The sequence below is a fragment of the Euprymna scolopes genome, chromosome 3 (assembly GCF_053919585.1).
Source record: "Euprymna scolopes isolate OS-2025 chromosome 3, ASM5391958v1, whole genome shotgun sequence".
Taxonomy (NCBI): Eukaryota; Metazoa; Mollusca; class Cephalopoda; order Sepiida; family Sepiolidae; genus Euprymna; species Euprymna scolopes.
In genome coordinates this window covers 84476791-84493978 of record NC_136484.1, presented here as the reverse complement: position 1 = coordinate 84493978, position 17188 = coordinate 84476791, and the positions used below count along the sequence as shown (strand labels likewise).

Below are 17188 nucleotides of genomic sequence, written 5' to 3'. Positions count from 1 at the left end.
TACGGCTTTGCCTTATGGTCTACAAAAAAGAAAAAATATATTTCTTCACTTTTTCTCCCTTACTTTCACTCTCTGCCCTGCTCTAACCAAGTTTGTCGACCTATTCCACAAATCCTAAAACTATCATGAAAAGTCTCCATAATACACGATTAAACCCAGAACTCCAACTTCCAACGTACACCCCCACTACCATGTCTCTTTCTCCAACATCAGGTCTACATTCCAATCTTCCAGAAGTTGAAACCCATTTACAGGAGACCAAACAAACATCTTCCTAAGCAAAACTTGCATTGCACACAAATCACTATTTCCATTGCTTCCAACATTATACATGTACTAAAGCTAAAGCCACCTTCAGGACTGCCAGCAACCACTGTAAAAGAGTAATAGAGAACGCAGGAGAGTTGTATGCTCAGTCCGACAAGTCCAAAGTAGTTGAGCAGTGGCTTGGTCCCCACAAATTTTGGCCAAATAACAAACAGGGTCCTGAATAGAAGTGTGTGCTCTATCCCAACCATCATCAATGGACCTGAGGTAATCTCATCTGCATCAGACAAAAACTTTGCAGCTAATTCTACCCTACGCAATCACAGCCACCAACCCCCTGTATTTCCTCCTGTGTCTGAAAACACACTATGCGAAATACAAATCTGTGCATGATGTTGCCAAGCTAATCAAAAACCTCCATTCTAGAAAAGCAAGTGGTCCTGACAGCATTCCTACTATAGTACTCAAAATGTTTCAACCAGAACTAGCTCCCATATTTACAAAGCTGTTTAAGCATGGTCTTAAGAACTGCTTCACAACACTCTGGAAAACCTCATATGCTCCGTATCTAAAAATTCAGGTAATCGGTCATCTCCCTCTCAATACAGTCCAATCAGCTTCCTGTGCTTCATGAGTAAGTTGCTGGAATCTGTTAAATAGAGAAGTAGTTAACCACCTTAGCAAAAATAACCTCCTCGGTGACATGCAGTATAGTTTCCGTTTTGCTAGATCTACAGCAGATGTGCTTACAGTTATATCTCATAGGATTAGTGAATCTCTCGATGGAGGCTTCCTTTCTAGAGCAATTGCCCTTGACATATCAAAGGCCTTTGATAGGGTATGGCATAAAGGTCTACTCTACAAAATCTCCAGCCATGGTATAACTGGAAATGTCTTTTCCATTATTAAATCATTTCTCTCTGATAGGTTTATACGAGTAGTGGTTGATGGGCAGAAATCAGAAGCTCACATTTTAATGCTCAGTTCCTCAGGGATCCACCCTGAGTCCAAGTCTCTTCCTGATCTACATCAATGATCTTCCAAATCACATCCTAAGATCATTCGTAAACATTTACGTTGACAGCACTACCATCTTTGGCAACAGTTCAAAGGCCATAAACAACCAAGTTCTTTTATTCTCTCTCCTCTGATCTTGATCACATGGTGCAATGGGAAAAAAGGTGGCTGGTTAATTTTAGTACATCTAAAACCAAGCTTCTATTTTTCCATCAACGCTCTGATCCCCATCTGGCATCAATTGAAATGAATGGCTCTCATTTAGAGGAAGCTCCATGTTTTGACAAGATTCTAGATCTGACCGTTATTCCTGATCTGAGATGGAACACGTACATCAGATCTATTGCCAAGGCTGTTGAAAAAAATGGTGGGATCCTTCTACCACTCCAGTAGATATCTCATTGCTAAGGTAATTCTCTACCTGTATAAGTACATCCTAGAATGAAGTATGATTGCCACACCTGGGCAGGAGCTGCTAGAAAGACCTTATCCTGCCTTGACAGGGTTCAAAATAGACTTCATAGCCTAGTGGGGGATGCCCTTCTCTCTTCTCTGCAATTTCTTTCCCACAGAAGAGACGTCACGAGCATGTCTCTGCTTTGTTATTTTCATGGCAAGTGCTCATTTGAGCTCCAATCTATGATCCCCCCTGGTCTGACTTTCATGAAAAATACTCGTCTAGCTGAAATCATTATCAATTTCCCTCACTCTGTATCTGTACCTAAACGTAGATTCCATGAACAAAGTTTCTTTCTTAGAAGTGCACAGCTGTGGAACTCAATTCTGTTTGCTTGCTTTCCAGCTGACTACTATATGGTCGTCTTCAAGTCCAATGTGATCAAGTTCTTGATGAGTAAGTAATCCAATTTACCAAATTTCCACTAATGATTGCTATGACATTTTCCCATTGACTACTGTACACTTATTAACCCTTATCCTCGAGTGGCCTTTGGGCCTTGATAAGTGATTTTGTGTAAAAAAAAAAAAAAAAAAAAAAAAGCTATTACTGATCAAGTTGCTTGAATCAGGAGCTCATTTTAAATTTGATCCTACAAAACACAACTAAATTGTGCGTTTTGTTATGAAAAAAGAAAAATTAGACTCGATTTCCTATAATTTTATTAATTAAATATTATGAATAAATTAAAAACTGAAGCGTCCCTAGCAAGCAATTTTGTAAGTCAGAATGTTTATTTTATTATATACTTTTCTCATATTTTTAAAATATTTTCACTAGGTACAAAAAATGCTTGTATTTTTTTTTTTTTTACAAAGATTTTTAATGAAAAAAAAAAAAAGAAAAAAAAAAAAAAAAAAAAAAAAAAAACATGCCAGTCAGTCAAAATTAAAATTGATTGCTTTTTGTTTTAACATAATTTACATAATTTACTTTGTTTACTTTCAGGCTTATTTGTCAAAAATAACTTCTAGACTGACAGCTGTGAGTAAATTTGTTTCATTGTTTATTTTAATAAGAAAACATTTTCTTACTCATAATTTTCAGTCAAGAGATAATACCACAAGATATTTTTACAATATTTTGCCCTGAGAGACACAGGAGATCGCTTGAGTCAAATTTTCTTGAATAGCAAATCATCATCAACAACAGCAATTAGTAGAGATTAATTTAGCCATACATCAATAGGAAAGCTGCCACTGTGCTCTTGGTGTGCATTTGCTTTCAAAAATATTTATATTTTTTTCAGCTCAATAACTTTTAACATATTCATCTACACAGGAGGCACAAGTTATTTTTATTCTCATGCTTATACCTCCTAGTCATCCACGTCACAAAAAATTCTTTATTTCATTGTAACACCATTAATATTTCCTTTCCATTACCTACTATATTTTTTTACCAAAATACAAGGTGTACTCTTTAACCAGTTTTTCTTGTTTTCAGGCATTCAAATTAGTTATTCCAACCACCAATTGCCATTTCCCAAGAATCCAACATTTAAATCCCCTCAGCCAAGCATTCAGACAGCATGAATTGGAATAAATATAAAGAATATATTGCCAAATCTACTGCAAAGGTAGCGGGTTAGAAAACTTATCACACCTATCAGTATCTTATATTTATAAAGCCACTATTCACTCATGCATGAAGTATTGTTGCCCGTATGGTCTGATGCACAAATCACTAGTCTCTTGGACAGCATAAAAAAAATAATAAAAAAGTCCCTAACCTAATCGGTTTATCTGCAAGTTCTAATCTGCTTCATCTCACAGAAGAGACATTGCTAAACTCTCTATTCTGTTATTTTCATGGCAAGTGTTCAACTCTGTAAAACATTCACAATAAAAACTTGTTTAGTTACACCCACTGTCAATAGTTTTCTGACCTAAAACTTAACGGAACTTCTGAGAAAAGTTTCTTTTCTAAAACTATCCATCTGTGGATCACATCATGAGGCTGTGTTCCGGTTTACCACAACATTGTCATTTTCAAGTCCAATGCAAACAAATTCTTGCCGAGGCGCTGCCTTAAATTATCAAATTCTAACACTTATTTAAACCTTATTCTCAAGTGACCTTGATAAGTGATGATATTTTAATAAAAGAATAAAATAAATTTAAAAATAAAATTAGAATATTTTTTTTATTATAAAAAAAAAAAAAAATACTTTCTTTCACATTTCAGAAAGATTGAATAGACGAATTAGTAGATTGGCTGTCAAAATGATAAAAATAAACAAGTTAGATTAAATAAATCAGTAAAAGATTATTTGTTAATTTTATGTAAATGTTATTCAGTATTAAAAGAAATTTCTAGCAATAAATTTGAATATATTGGCTGATGCCCAAATCCATTATTTTGCATTAAGGTCATTTCAGTAAAACATTTATAGCATACTTTCCCTAGCATAAATCTTTTGTTAAATATCCTGTCAGACAACTCGTATTTGGTTAATTTTTTTTTTTTTTTTTTTTTTTTAATGCAGTTTTTTGCTAATTTACTTTCTTTTTTAATTAAAAGTTCAAGGTCAACTTGTCTAAGCTAAAAATATATATATGGTACATTTTAAATCCACTGAAGTATTTCAAAACTGTATATAAAGGTTTTGGGTGCAAAATACAAGAGATATTAAGTTTTAAACTTTGTCAGTATCATTGAAAATTAACTTTCTTGAAGGGATTAGACTAGTGCCACTCAATTCGTATTATTATTTATAAGCATAGCAAATTTGAAATAATCTGTGTTTCTTAAAATATTTATTAATTTTACATGGAATCACTCATTTATAATTTAAAAGTTTATACTTCTAGAGAGTTAAAAAAAAATAGTGATAAAAATTTATAGGTAGTTTTTATTAAAATTTGTAACATTATTTGAATCTTAAAATACAGATAAAATATTGAATTATAATGCAAATATTTTAAAATTAGTTAATTCAAGAAAAAATATTTAAATTAACAAAAATGTACTGACAGTCATTACCATTTTCTTTTTGCAGATAAACTTGAAATTTTTAATTATGACACAAAAATATTTATTTTTACATATTATTCGTAAATATTTAAAAATAAGACTGTTCCTTTAATTGAATAATATCATGTAAGTTAGAAATGTGGGATAAAAAAAGAAAAATGGTTATAGATATTCTTTTATGTAATTTTTATTTTTGGTAAATAAAGGTAAGATTATTTTAAATATATATGTAAAAAGTATTAATAAAATAGAGTAATTATTTGGAAAATTTATACGATTTCACTTTTTACATAACAGATTTTAATTCTTAATGCTAAAAAAAATTTACAAAATTAGACATTTTGAAATACATTAGAAGAAATAATTGTCATATCAGATGTTTTTTTAAAGTCATTTTTTTTTATAATACAATCAAAATGATTGTTTTAAGAGGTTTTAACTTTATTTTTCGTGGAGAGGGTAGCTTAACATTTTGGCTATAAATAATTTATTAATCAATAATTAACATTACTTGATATTAATTTATCAACTCCTAAATTAATGATCTAATTGTGAAGTGAAAATATTTCAGCATATGATTTTTTTTTTTTGACCATTAAATCTGACCTATATTTCCGAGAAAAGTTATTAGTATTTACATTTATTTATTTTTGTTCCATTCCAACTGACAACTTTAACATATAGAACCCTATAAAAAAGGCTGAGAAAAGCTTTTGAATTACCTGGTGAGTTAAATGCACTTTTGAAAAATATACCTTAATTGCATAAAGCATAAAACTAAAAGAAAAAACATGAAGAATGTCTAATTGTATACATACAATTAAGATTAATAAATTACATTTGATATTATGTTAAATTAATAAATTACATTTGATATTATGTTACATCGATTTAGATATGGATTACAGAGAATCACAATTTTATTTAAAACTAGGAAGATGCCGGGGAATTGGTAAGGATTGAATGAGATACTCTTTGTCAGTTTATTTATATCATTTATTTTTATTTTTTTTTACATTCAGTTTTTGAGGATGAGGTACAAGGATGATGAGGTAAAGGGGTAAGCGCAGCAACATTAATTGAAATAATTGTTAGTCAATTGATGGTTTTGAAACAAACTCAAATTTCCCAGGAATGACTGAAGACTACTACTCCAAGTTCTGAAATTCATATCATTTTGATTTATATTTTTTAATTTCTATAATTTAAGTTATAAATAAAATTAAAGTAAAATGCATTTCTTTTTCTTGTGGAGGCCAAACAAATGCAGGCCTCATAACTTTGTAAAATGAAATTAATGTAGTAGTTTCAGAATAGTCATAGGGGACTATCTTTAAAAATCATAAGCGTTTATGAAAAAAAAAAAAAAAAAATTTAGATTTTATATGTATATATATCTGAGAGAGAGTCTTCATAATGTTTAAGGATTTATTTTTCAGGTGTATTTTTGTTTTGTTTTTCTAATTTCTCTTCAAAGCCTGATTATCCACTGAAAATCTAGTGTAAGTCTGCAGAAAAATAAAGTTCATTTTTTTAAACATCTACAGTTGGAGAAATATAAAAAAGAAACAAGATTTCTACTGTAAGGTATAAAAACAAATTTTTGGTGTAATTTATTTAAAATAAAATCTTCTGGCGCAAAAAAAAAAAAAAGATCAATTATAACATTTATACAAAGATTTTTAATAAAAATGAGAAGTTATTTGTGTAGAACTAAAAAATCCAATAATCTACTTAAACTTTTATGAGGAACGAATTGTTGAGATGGTGGGTAAGACTCATTCTGGAAAATGGTATTAAATAAAGCAAGAGATGAGAAGTTATGGATGAAAATACAATTCATTAAACAATTTGCCTCTCTGAAATTTATAGAAAATGAACTTGAGTTTTCACTCAATTTTTATAATCAATAAACAATTTCAAAAATAACTTTGAATGATTGTTGCTGCTAAGATTAACAATAAAAATTTCACATTTTTTAAATAATTAAACTTTTGTAAATAAACAATGCATCGGATGACTAATCCTTGCTTTATTAAATGACGTGAAAGTTTTATAAATAATAAAATCCGAAATTATTTGTAGTCTAAATACAAAATATCTCAGATTTATTATCAATCACTTTTATATAAAAAGATATAAATTGAATACAAATTTCAAATACAGAGACAATATTTAACCATAAATATTTTTAAAATAGAAATAAATTACACATGTATTTAAAAAAAAAAAAAAAGTCACTATTACATCAATAACGAAATACTAAAAATGACCTTACAAAAACCAAATCAGTTAAAAAGTAGCTTAGTAAAAATTAACTTGACATTTTGCTATTAACTGCATAAGCTGTAAAATTAATTTTGAATCATAAAAAAAAAAGATATATTATGTTTACTCACTGAGGAAATATCTTAGATCATTATCGTTTGTTAAACTGGATAATTTATATATATTAAAAACAGGAAAAGTATAAAATGTATCTTGTTTGTATGTTTTTATATAAATTCTTTATGTTAGGATAATATATATACTTTTCATTTTAAGAATTATCTGGAAATAAGTTTACATTTTTTTTAATCTAAAGTTATCTAAATCAAAGCTGTTTTGTTTAATCAAATTGCTTTTCTAAAAGTTTATTTCAAAATTTAAGAATATTAAATTTCTAAAACTTGAGTAATAAAATGACACACTAAACATTATGAATAAAAACTAATTTTAAAATATATTTTTTATGTGTTTATTTTTTATGAGTTAAAATAAAGGTTAAAAAATAAGTTATTGTAAGGGAGTAGAATTTATAAAGAACATTATATTTAAAAAGAGTAATCATTGAAGATTTACAAAAACAAATAAGTAAAATTGTTTAACATAAAGTTTTAATAAAAGGACAATTTGTTTCAAAGTAAACAAAAAATTTGAAAAACTAATCAAAAACTATGTCTAAAAAAAAAAAAAATAAATAATAATAATAATATTGTAATAATCCACCTACCATTTCGGCTGAAAGAGGCACAAAATCCAGAGTAAGGTGTGCAATTCAAATGAAAAGGCAAATTGACTGAACTCTCAACCTCAAACTGACTACCTGAATTAGGCTGAGTTGGAAGCAGCAGGAATAAAACTGATCAGCACATAAGGCAGGCTGATCAGCACTAGAGTTGGTAGGCAACTATCAATAGAAAAAAAGTATTTCTCATCAGCAGCTGGAATACAGTCGACTGGCTGCATTTTCTTCTGAAGACTAAATTAATATAAAACCATGTGGTTGTAAGAGACAGTTACCAGCAGATATAAACAATCTGTTCTTTACAGTTTGCTTTTTAGGTAGAAGACAAGACAATAGATAACACATGTATACACACATACATGCAGAGTAAAAGATATTGATTTGGGTTATCAGTTTTGGATCCACACTTAAACTAATATAGAAACAAGGCAAACAAATACTCTGGTGTCAAAACATGTTGAGCAGAAAAAACAGATGGAAACAATTTTACAGTAAAGAAAATATTTACACAAAAATAGCTTGGGGGGGGGGGGGTGATAACACCTTATATTTTTGTTGTAGTACAAAAATAGAAATTTTAGCATTCTCTTCACACAATGTTTCTAAAATTTAAAAGACATATTCCAGAGCTCCATTAAAATATCAATTAATTTCTATTTCAGAGATCGGGTGTCTATTTAAATAGACATTCCGACGAGTTATTTACGGGCGTCGATTCCACGGTCGAGTGGGAGAACTGCCAACTGTCAACACGACGGTTCTAGGTTCAATCCTTGGCTTGGAAGAGATTCTAGTCTAGCGGCACTGATGAGTTGTGCTACAACGAAACAGGACTATGTCAATGACTACATATATATATATATATATGCTCTGATTATGTTTATGAATGTTTTAGATGAAAATTGATAATTTGTATATAGGAATACCTCGGTTGTCAAATGCTTCTGTAGTCAAACAAGTTTGAGATTTTTTTGCCTCAGTAGTCAAACAAAATTTTGGAGGTTTAACCATCAGCTTTGCTTCGAATGTAAACAAGCAACACTATTCCTCAGTCGAACGTTGTGATTCAAATTGATCGGATCAGATTAGTGGTTTGGTGCATGATATTTTTGAAGTGCAGTGTGAGGACTTCCACTCCAACGACATCACCACATGAACTTTGCGACGAGTTATTTTTAGAACGGCATCATTGCAACCCATTTGACTGTCTAGACAGTGTCAGAGTTATTTTTAGTACTCTAGCGTGGCAACAGAACCTTAGAATTCGAGTGATCCCTATTAGTACAAGATGACAGCTGACCACGAGGTGTCAAAAAAGTCAAGAAAAAAAATAAATCAGTAGAGACCAAAGCTTCCATGCAACATACACGAAGCAGACTTAAAATCCTCAATGTTTGCAGATAAAAGGGAACTTTAAAATCCTGGAACCAATAATTTCCAGGTTACTTACTTTAAAGGGAAAATATTATTATTATGGGTGCTGAACATATTGGCGTTTGAACAAACCCCTGGAATGAATTATGATTGAACACCAAGGTACTACTGTAATTTAGATTAGAGTAGTTCAAAAACTACTGTTCTCATCTTGAGTGTTATTCGCACAACATTTAGGCCAATGTGTATCTTGTTGAAGTCGAATCTTTCTGTTAATCTCAGTTGTTATCCCACACAAAGATTTTTTCTGTGGAGAGTATTCCACATAATCGCCTAAAAGAGTAGAATCTTATAATTTTTTTATTAGCAGCTATAAAGTTATTTATTACTACAATTAAAGTTCGAAAACTGAATATATCTGAAGACTAATATTTATTGAAGGAAATTTGATAAAAGAATCACAAACTGCATTAATTTTAAACAAAAGTTTTTTTGTTTGTTTTGTTTTCAAAATAAACAATTTATAAAACTCTTGGATTCTAAATTAAATCAACAACTTCTGCTGCTACTGTCTAGTTTATTATCAAGTAGTCAATTTGTTTACTTTTGTTGAAAACTGATTACAATTTGAGGAGAAGGTACTTATTTACAAAAACCAAAAGAGAAATTGACACAGAATTATAATTTTAACACATAAAAAAATAAAAATATTAATTTATTCATTATATGGGGTATGAAAAATATTTAGAAAAAAAAATGTTTGAAACGCGTCATGTTTAAGATTTATTTTTAAGACTAAAAAAAAAAAAAAACACACCAAATGGATAAATTTATTTCATACCCCAACAATAACTGAAATTGATGTTTTTTTTTTCTAATTGTTTTCCAAATTTCATGACAAAATCCCCTAGAGGAATGGTACTGAGCTTCTAAACACTGCAGGATTAAAAAAAAAAAAATCTGACGAAAATGCCTGTTTCATAGCATTAACATTTTCATAATTTGCTAAAAACTCTTCAAATATATCATGTAGATTATTAAAGTACGAGAAATCATTCATTTCTAAACAAAATGGCGTTTTTTTTCTTTTTTGAGGACTTAAAGTGCTTTGCTTTCTGAAATATGACTATTTTAGTAGAACTACCATGAAATCTTGAAATAGTCAAAGCATTTTTACAGTCGGTGAGCATTACTATTTAAAGTAAATTCATGCATACAGTAATAACTTGAAATATAAATACACTCAGGTATGACTTTTTGAAATACAACAATACATTGCATGTATATTTATGCCTAAGTTATGATTTTTTTTGAGATATGATTTCAAAAATTTAGTGACACCAAAAAATTAAAAAACGAAAAGCCAAAAATTTTTAAATATACAAAGTGCAAAGCAAGAAAATAGTGTGTGTGTGTGTGTGTGTGTGTGTGTGTGTGTGTGTAGCTCAGTCCTCTTTCCCTGCTGCCCCCTAGCTCACCTTCATTAGTCGCTCATCCCTGTCTTCATAGTAGGTGGGTCACAATTGTACTTTGTTTATTCATCTTGTTACATTAAGACTTAAATATTAAGTATTTAGTAAATTCATTCAACGTTTTTAATTGTACATAATCCTGCCCCTTTTTAATTACCATATTGTATAATAGCTTTGCTTCTCCCTGTCCCTCATCCTTGCATGCATCCCATATGCTAGCACTCGCCTTGGTGGCGAGTACAACTATGTTTTTTATTGTTTTTATTAAGATATTATATTTCTATATTTTTGTGCTATTTATGTATTTAGCTTTCTTTAGTGATTGTTGAATGTAATTTGAGCTTATTTTGAGTAAATGTCTTACCCTTGGAACAGATTAAGTCTGTTTCTTTAAATTAGCAATACACATGAATCGATAAAACACTTTCAATAATAACAGATTTCAAGGGGATTCTACTAAAATAGTCATATTTTAAAACCAAAGCACTTCAAGTCCTCAAAAAAAAAACAAAAAAAAAAAACACCATTTTGTTCGGAAATGGATATGCTTTCAAATGAATTGATTAATAATAATGGACATTATATATTTTAAGAGTTTTAAGCAAATAAAGTGATAAAAATGTGAACATCATAAAACAGCGTTTTCGGTAAGGTTTGTAACAACCCTGATTTGTAAATGCTTTTATCATGTTTGTATTAAGAATTTTGTCATGAAATATGGAAACTAACCAGAAGAGACAACTTATCTGAAATACTTTTGACCAGTGTTTTTTTCATTGTGTTAAAAAAAAAAAAAAAAAAAAAAATTTCTTCAGTCATCCACTAGTAAATAAAACAATCTTTTCACTGTTTTTATCCATTAAAAGTATAATGGTATGTTGTTTTCTCTTGTGGTAACTAGCAATTCAAAAACATGATATCCGGGGAAAAAGAAATCGTTTCTATTGACTGTCAATGCAAAACTGTTTTGTAATAAATGTCTGTAAACAGACATTTTTTTTGTTATTGATTTTTATTCCAGAAAATTTTTTTTCAATAATTGAAAATATGAATATAAAAAATGTTCTCATATGTTTAGTTAGTTTAATTAAAGCTATTCAGTTATAAGAATATATAATTATTAAAACAATCTCAACCAGTCTGGCATAATGAACTTTGTTCAACTTGCAATTTCTTGCAAATTTCTTTTCAACTTTTTTAAAATATTCATACAGTTTAAAAGACAAGAAACTAACTTTTTTAAATGTATAACTTATGTGCATTTTTATCGGTTGCATTAGTTTTTAATGGTGAATTAAACAGTGCTTCGATTTGAACAACAGAAAATGTGAAATGATTTTTTTTTTATTCCCGTGTACTAGCAGTATACCTCCCCCACATTTTTATTTTCATCTTTTACAATTTTTTCAGCAAATTATCATCAAAAATGGACACTAATCTACCAGATTATTACAGAAAGAAAAAATGCAAAATCAATATTTAAATATTTATAGGAGTGCTTGGTTTCTAGTGAAATAAAAAAAACGTCTTGAACTGGAAAGTTTAAAAATTAATGCGTCACTTGGTAGAAAAAAAAGAACATGAAATGTAATTGAAAATAAAAATCAAATTGATTCAAAATTGTGAACGATTTTTTTAGCTTTAGCATTTTTTATATTTAAATAAGTGGGCAAAAAATACTTGATACTTTTCCAATACATTACGTTTTCTGTTTTGAATAAACTTTATTTTTGTCTGTCTTAATTCTTGTAAAGTTCACACCCTCATTTATGTAAATTCGCATATTGAAAAGTAATTTGTTGTTCAAAATCTAAGTCATAAAAATTTCAAAAGCCAATAATTATGAAACAGTAACCGTAAATATGAGTGTCAAACTTCCTTAATCCTAGGTAGGAGTGGCAAGTCTCCTACAATCTTTAGCTCTAAAAATAATTCTAAGTCCGAGTGGCAAGCTCCCCCACCAAACAGAATTCCTCTGTATGTTACATATAAGTATCTACAAAGAGATTCTTCCTTAAACATGCACATTTTATCTCCCATAAAAATAAATTGATTAACCGTCTTAAAACACTAGAATGGTCTCAACATGGTGAATTATTTTACATTTATTTGTGAAACTAACCCTCATTCTAAATTCTTAAATTGTTTTTGTTTTGTTTCTGTCAAGTCTTTTGGATGTACACACATCATTTCCCTTAGTCTTAACCCAAAGTCAGATTAACAAGCCATATAACTATGTTTGTACATTGTGTTATAACGGACTGTTGTCCTCACATGTTTATCTTAACGGCTCGTGACTCGTCTAGTTCTTGTGTGTGCATGTCAAGACATAATACATGTAACATGACATACCTGTTTCTGCTAGCTGCTTCTATGGGGGATTCACAAACTGTCCTTGGAGGAGCTGGAACAAAGACACTTCAATACATGGACCTAAAACAAATGTCTTTTATAGATATTTTATTCACACCCAAACATTTCATCAACAGAAATGGAGTGACCAAAAATCTTCGGCTTGGGGGGGGGGGGGTTCTTCTCCATCCCCATATGAGATGGTCTCACTCATGGGTAGACCCATTTTAGCCTATCTGTCTCTCGACACCTCAAATCCAATTCAAACTATGCTTGCGCAAACCGGAACATGTGATACGTCAGATCCGGTCCCTGTTCACATACTTTCCAGTGCAAACTGACTGGTCACGGAATCTGACAAAGTTTGACAACCTGTCAAAACATGCCAATTCAAATCTCTGTTGTCCATATAGATAGACAAACAGATAACAGACAAATGCTTCTACATAGCTATTATTTAACAGGGGGAGTAACGGACGGTGTTAATCTCATATAATACTACAGAAATATTGCAATATATTCATTTTTTAATAGATTTCGATTTCCGTTTCTTGTATATAAATTATCTAACTTTTTTTCTTTTAATGGATACATGGCATTTTTAAAGAATTGCAGCATATTTATCTGCATTTATTGTAGATTATTTGGAAACTATTAAATTCTTGATATTTTTAGTGGCATATTCTGATACCTTGCACAAAAATACACTTACATAGCAAATTTCATTGCTTAATCTTCTGTTTTAACAAAGATATAACATTTTTACTGAAAAAAGTAGTGTAAAAAAAATGTGAAAAAAAAACATACGGTCTTAAGAGGAAAAAATATCTAAACATGCAAGGCACAAAAATAATCATAACTTCTTTATTTTTTAATCGTATTTCAAAATTTTTAAAAGATTCTTTCTTAGTTCATCAACCATTTTCTATGTCTGCCATTAATGAGATATTTTAAGTCATTTAGATTTTTTCGTGTGAATTGCTATTTAATTTCAAATAGGAATAATTATCCCGAGATACGCTTTTTTCAAGATATACTGCCAAGATTTTATATATATATAACAAAGAGAAACAAATAGAGAGAGAGTTAACATTGTAAATTTGCTATCTACACACACACACAAACTATAAGGGGAAAAGTATGAATTTCAGCAGCATACAAGGAAGTTAGTTGACCTACTTCAGGTTGGACATTAGAAGTTTTAGGAGTCATAAATAAAAAAAATTTAAAAAATTTTAAATAGTGATAGAAAACTAAATGTATATATACATGAAACTCCCAGATATTTTAGTGCTAAGTGAAACTAACTTACACTCCTCCATCCCCTCTAACCACTTTAACATGTTTGGTAAGTAAGAACTGACAGACACAGATATGGAGTCCATATTCGTAACATCCTCCCATGACTAGGGAATCTAAATTAGAATCAGACAACTAGAACTTCATGCGCTTTAGACTAACTTTACAACATAGCATTAGCTACTTATATTTTCTCTACTACTCCCCCGTAACCCAGGAATTCTAATCAATCACGTCTTACAGTAAAGATGTAGCACTCTCTTTAGACACTAGCACCCAAGTACATGTATTTGGTAACTTTAATGTCCACCACCGTAATTGGCTTGGCTTCTCTAATTACACAAACACAGCTGGTAGTATTACACATAACTTCTATATCCCATTCCCTGACACAGTAACGTTCTCTCCCAGTCTCCCAGATTGTCAGGGCCAGCAAGCCTCATTTCTGGACCTATTTCTAACAACAGTTCTTGAGAATTGTAACAAATGCAAATGGCCCTATCAGGAATGCTGATCACACTGTGATAATGATAGACATCACCCTAAACTCTTGCCCCCTAGTTAAAGAGCTATTGATCAAAATGACAAGGCTGACAACAATTAGGCTAACTGGGATGCCATCAAGGATCACATCAGAGATGCTCCATGGGGAAATATGTTTTCTCTTCCTGTGGAACAGAGTGCAAATGAGACCACTGAATGGTTCAAAACAGCAACTGAAGTACATGTTCTCACACATTCTATAGCAAACCCTACTCTCCCCGATGGTTTACTTCTACTTACGCAGCTGCCATTGTCCAAAGGCAGCATGTATACCACAGATTTATCCGACATAAATACAGTACAAATAGACATAAGTTTATAGAAGCTAGAAGTAATTGTAATAAATAGTCACAGTTAAGAGAGAATACATTGAAACCATAAGAAAACGCATTAAAGTGCAGAAATTAGGAACTCGTGATTTCTGGAAAATCTATAACAGTGTAGTAAATAATGGGCAATCAACTCACTATCCAACAATCTTGAGGTTGTTAGATATATCTAAGGCCTTTGAAAGGACATGAAATGATGGTCTTATGAAGATTAGATCATATGGTACTACTGATAAGTTAAATCCTTCTTAAATAAGAGAAGAATCCAGTTATCCTGTATGGTCACACATCAAAACAATATACGTGTCTCAGGGGTCGATCCTTGGACCTTTATTATTCTTGATATTCATAAATGATCTCCCTGATAAAATTGTCTCTGAGATGGGTATATTTCCTAATGACACCATGCTCTATAACAGACACAAGAGGAAAATGAATGAACACATATCTAAGACAATAGCGGAAACCCTAAAGGAAAACCTCCAGTCTGTAGGACAAAAATGGATGGTAACATTCAATGCTGCTAAGACTAAGCTTCTTTCCTTCAATGATTACAAGAAACCATCTCAACCACCAATAGCCATGGCTAAAGATACATTATCTGAAAGTACTTCTTTCACTCAGCTTTACGTACACAGGGGACAGGATGGAACAGATACATTGAGGGAATAAAGTGGGTGAACCAAGGGTGAGAAAATGTTATGGTGTCTGAAACAAGGACAAGAAAGAGGCTTAGAAATGCAATTATGAGTAATTGTTAAATAATGAAGTTTCATGAGACCCTGAACATTTAGAAGTTATAGAAACAGTATCCAGTTATATTATAGCCAGGCAACATCAGATGTCTCAGGTAGAGAGGTGAGTGACCGATATTTGAACTAGTGACAATGTTATGGATATAACAAAGTTTTTTGATAACAGAAGAATATTTTCAAATAAGACTGAAATTTAATGTAAACATAATTAAGCCAGAAATATGTAAAACAATAAAATGTTTAGAATGATGTTTAATAAAATAGGATTGGACCGTTTTGTTTAAATGAAGAAAGGTATGTGACAAAAGACCAGTGACAAAAGATTTTATTACGTAGATACATAATGAGATACATAATGAGTTTAGAGACATGTTAAAATTTAGTTAGAGTCTTTAACAGGCAGTCTAGAGAGATGGTCGACAGATGAGATGACACCTCGCAAGATGTAGACAGAACTGTATCAGCGTTCAACCTTTCCAAGATGAGAACAACATTCTGGAATAAAGGTTGTTAAAAATAAACCCAAGGAAAGCTGCCATTCATGATAGAATTTTCATTGCTGCTTTCCATCCAAGATCTAAGATGAGCCAAGTGTGTTCCTTAATTGGCCAAATTTTGTAACCCCATAGAATGGTATTTGTCCCTTTTGTTGAAGATGTCTTCCTTTGTCTGGCAAGAGACAAAGATGTTTGTGGCCCTCAGGCATTGTTGCAGAAGTTAAAGGTGATGATGAACTTGATAAATCAGATCGCAGATGATGAGGCTATCATGAAAGATTAGGAACTTATGAGAGTAAAAGGGAAGTACTTGCTAAAGATGATTAGGATTGATCAGGTCCTGAAAGTGATTGAGAGAATAATTGAGCAGAAAAAAAGTCATAAGCATAAATGAAATGCAATTTGCCTTCATGTCTGGGCAAAGTATCATTGGTACTATCACACAAATGCAAGAGAAATACCTTGGAAAGAAGAAGCTGTACTTTGTTTTTGTGAATATAAAAAACGCTTTTGACAGCGTATCAAGAGAACTTGTCTAGTGAGCTTTGCATAAACTAAGGGCAAATGAGTGATTGTTCAAGCAATGTATAGAAATACTGAAAGTCATGTTAGAATTAACACAATTAGTGACAGCTTTAATGTTAAAGTGAGAGTACCTTAGGGATCTGTACTCTGTCTGTTACTTTTCATTATGCCTTAGAAACAGGAGTTGCTAATGCCTGTAAAACAATGGCAAACCCACTTGTTCAATTAAAAACTTAGAGAAATGCTATGGAAAGTAAAGTTTGGAGAGTGAATATCATCAAGACCAAATTGATAAGTGGCAGTCATGTTGGAAAGTTC

General features: G+C 30.9%; 1 protein-coding gene across 1 annotated transcript in view; it reads right to left on the bottom strand.

Moving 5' to 3' along the window:
- LOC145256819 (uncharacterized) overlaps positions 1-17188 on the bottom strand; it is a 145295-nt gene that overhangs the window by 80975 nt on the left and 47132 nt on the right. The window lies entirely within an intron of this gene.